The sequence below is a fragment of the Silurus meridionalis genome, chromosome 9 (assembly GCF_014805685.1).
Source record: "Silurus meridionalis isolate SWU-2019-XX chromosome 9, ASM1480568v1, whole genome shotgun sequence".
Classification (NCBI taxonomy): domain Eukaryota; kingdom Metazoa; phylum Chordata; class Actinopteri; order Siluriformes; family Siluridae; genus Silurus; species Silurus meridionalis.
The window spans coordinates 2,828,990-2,833,644 of NC_060892.1; positions in this window are offsets into that span (position 1 = coordinate 2,828,990).

Genomic DNA, 4,655 nt, shown 5'->3' on the forward strand with positions numbered 1-4,655 from the left:
TTAGGAAGTAAAACCTCACAAATCAGCTGTATCGGATTCTTCTCTACGACATGCCTTGGTGTTGAGGACTCGTGCAACTTTGAGCTTACGTTCGATATAAGTCAAATACTCAAGTGCTGTTCAAATTTGAATTTTTACTCGAGTTGTATCGGGATTGAGGATTTTTTTATATTGTATTGCAATAATTTACCTATACTTTAATTCATTTATGATTTACAGCTACTTTTTTACGATTTCACTTGAACGCTTTTTACCTCTGATTTGTTGAAACACATCTGATTAGCAAAATTAGAACGTATTGCAAAAACACATTGCAACATTCAAACTAGTATATGCATGTAGAACCCTCATTTATCAGCGTACTCAACATTTTTGTTCTGCTCTCACTATTCCAAGAATGTGTTTTTGCAGTGCATTGATGCTGGACTGCTACACCTGAGGCTTAAAAATATTATGCAATTTCAAAACTAGCACATTTATTATCGATTAACCTGGAAACCTAGAATTCCCATGTACTGAAGACAAAATGTTGGTGCCAATCAATTTTGCAACACTGGCACATGTTTAAAAAGTACCCCTACGTGCAAAGATTTGCATGTAACGGTACTGAAAGAACCACACAACAGAGAGCAGTAGTGCACTTTGCTTTTCTTAGCTCACAAGCCTTGAGAGGAGCTGCAACAAGGCCTACGGAAGGACTGGAGTGAATGGAAATGGTGTCTCCGGAGCTGTTGGCTGCAGTTAAAGACCTGGCTGTGAACAGCGGGGACAGAGAGCAGATTTCACTCTTCAAACACGAGCTCTCTCAGCCAGACCTAGACTGTGAGTCGCTGCCAGGCTCTCATCACAGCCAGCCTGGCCACATTCGCTGTGAAAAGCCGTTTTGTTTGTTGTGTCATTTTGCTGCTCCAAAAAAAAAAAAAATCAAGATGGTTTTGTATGTGTGTGTGTGTATGTGTGAAGGAGGGGCAGGTGTTGGAGGGTCTGCACATGTGCCCACACGGGGGAACCGAGACGTCCATCTCAAGCTGGGCAGGTTCCTCATCACATGGCAATCTTGCACACAACACATGGTTCTCGGCGAATACGTCAGCCGCATCAACCACAACTACAAAGCAACACAAGCCTACTGTTCAGGCGCCAGTGCCATGTTGGAAAGGCAAGGTGATGAACAGAGATGCAGGGCCTCAAATGTTGCAGAGAGAAACCGGATAGGAATTCGTCGACCGAGCCAAACGTTGGAGAACCCACACGATCCATTGCTTTCCGTCCGATGGAGCGGACACCGCTGCAATATTAACAACCCTGGAGTGTTTCTCAATTGTGCACTTTAATAACTTCGGTAATATGAGGAGGCAAATCCTTTAATTACTTTTTATGAGGATATCAATAATTCAGAGACTCTATTATGGAAAGGACAAATTGGAATATACGTACACACATGGCAACCAAAGTGTTTGGGAAGCCATGTCCTTTTCCTTCAGGTAAGAATTTGCTGGTGTATAACGTCACAAAGGGATTTAGGTAGAAATGTTTCAACTCCATGAAAAAAAGAAGAGCCTTTATTTGTACATTACAGCACAGTGAATTTGCATATCCCAGCAATTTTTGGAAGCTAGGGTCAGAGGCAGCCATGATACAGTGGCACTGGAGCACAGAGGGTTAAGTGCTTTGCTCAAAGGCCCAAGAGTGGTGGCTTGGCAATGCCAGGGCTTGAACTCCCAACCAGTATCTCAGATCCTAAACCACGGATCTCTCACATTCCCATGATGGTGTTAGACAAGCAGTAACCACCAAGAGGAGGTCACGTATTATATATTGACTGCTCAAGAAAGTACAATATATAATAAAAACCAATTGGACCTACAGCATGTAAAGCTCCAAATACCAGAACTACTAGACGATCGTGCTTAATGATCAAGAAAATACTTCATGCAACAAAACAAATGATTAAAAAAAAGACACTCTTGCCTATATCCAGCCCTTTCACTCTGTCTGCCTATCCAGACGCTCCAGCATTGTGCACCAGATTGCCAGACCCCCTCTTTCTGCCACACATCAGTACCCAGCCTGCTGCCTGCTCCCTGAAGGACAGACCAACACCTGCTGTTGGCAAGCAGTACCTTCCATTCTCAGCCTCCCCCAGCACTGTCTTAGTAAAGCCCAAATGCTTCGAGGTGACACGGGAAAGGTTGGTGTATGGATGGTGTTTGGGAGTCACCACTGGCTCTTCATCGACCCTGGCTCTTCATCCTTCTATATCATTCGCTCGTAACTATAATCACTATGGCTTGTGGTGAATAGATACTTGGGCAAACACATATCATAACCTTGTGCTCCAGTACATCTGATCTCATGCACATTATCATCTTGTGCTTGTTTATATTATAAACAGCAGAACTCTATTCCTACCCATCCAGAGACATCCATAGATCGGGCCAGCTCTAGGTGTGTGCCACCTCAAAAAGAGGAGATGCTGACCCCACACCGATCCCGATTTTCTAGAGACCTACGAGCTCCAGTTGGATCCAACTTCATAAAAATGTACCACATTGGATTCCAAGAATAAACAACCTCTTGATCAAGACTCAAAATAATATGCTACATAGGCTGTTTTTCCATCATTGAACATTTAAAAGCTTTGGCATGGAAGAGTTGGTGTTTTGGTGTTAAAATCTATAATGATCTTGGATGTTGAGCTGATTTATGAGTTGCTCAGGAGCTCCTTTTTCAACAACTCCAACTGTAGAAAGCATATTACTAATAATCACACACTCCGATGCTCATAATATTTCTCAGTCTCTGGTGTTTTAATGATTTAAAATCCCACTCTTGGTGTTACCCAGATGATGATGGGTTTAAATTTTTAAATGGTTTCTCACAAGGTTTGTTTTTCAGATCATCTAAGGGAGTTTTTCCTGCAACAGTCTCCCTGGGCTTGCTCATCAGGGAATACATTTAAATATATGTACATTTTGTTCTATAACAACGTCTATTGTTGAAAACGCTATAGAAAAAATTGAACTGAATTAAATTTAATTGAATATGCCAATGAGTTCTCACGCTTACTAAGTATTGGATCATACTATAATGTACCTTGTGGTTCAACTTGACCCTATATATGGTCACCCTAGATAGCATCATGCCAATTACTTACTATAACATGACAATCATGTTTAATTAACACCAACTCATTACAAACACTCGTTATTCCCATTTTCACACATAGCGTGCATATTAATTCACTTTACTGTTACTAATACCTTCTTCATCCCTGTCTGGATGGATGCTAAACCCATCCTGAGAACACTGGTGAGGCTGGAATACACCCCTACACACACACACACACACACACACACACACACACACACACACACACACACACTCACCCTATGTTGGAACATAGGGAGAAGCTGGAACACCAGTGGGCCAACAGAATGTTTGGAAACCATCAAGCCTTTACTATCAAGAAATGCCTCCAGAGGGAAATCCTCTCATATATATAATGATCATTACTGCGGCTTTAATTATTCATATTCATATTATGACCTCATATTAAAACAAATTGTTCTCCCAATACATTTTTGGTTGAGAACTTATCACATAGTTTCCATACCCAGAAGAGGAAACAATCCTTATCTTAAGTTTTGTTTAGGTCAAATGTCAAGTAGACGCATGGCTGAGATGGAGTATCATCCGAAATATGAATCGGGATTAAATATGGTTTATGTGATAGTAAGTTTCTGTGCCACACATTATTTCTAGGAAATCATTTCCATTTTGTTCCTCTCCATTCCTGAGGCTATACATCTGAAAAGGCCAGTGAGCTCTCATTAAGAGAACCAGCTGGTTTATGATAATTTCAGATCTGAAATTGTGATGCTTGTAATGTACACTAGGTTAAAGCAGAGGAAATACACAGTGAGGAAATACACACACACACACACACATATATATATATATATATATATATATATATATATATATATATATATATATATATATATATAGAGAGAGAGAGAGAGAGAGAGAGAGAGAGAGAGAGAGAGAGAGATAAACAAACAAATAGGGACAAGTGGTAGAAACGCAATTAAGATGGTTTGGTAATGTGCAGAGGAGGGACATGGAGTATATGTGTCTTCTTCTTTTTCTTCTTCTTTTGGCTGCTCCCATTAGGGGTCGCCACAGCGGATCATCCGTCTCCATTCCCCCTGTCCTCTACATCTGCCTCTTTCAAAACAACTACCTGCATGTCTTCCCTCACCACATCCATAAACCTCCTCCTTGGTCTTTCTCTTTTCCTTCTTCCTGGTGTCTCCATCCTCAGCATTCTCCTACTGATATACCCCATGTCCCTCCTCTGCACATGTCCAAACCATCTCAATCTCGCCTCCCTCACCTTGTCTCCAAAATGTTCTACATGCGCTGTCCCTCTAATAAACTCATTTCTAATCCTGTCCATCGTCGTCACTCCCAACAACAAACCTCATCCTATCCTATCCACTTCCTGCTTCACCATCTTCACACCATCCAACCCTCTCTCTCTCTCTTTCATTTTCCTCATTAATCACCTGCATAAAAAATTCTCTTCATTTTCACAACACACTTTCCTCACTGGTCAACACATTTTAATCTCCATCCTTTATTGCTTTAAC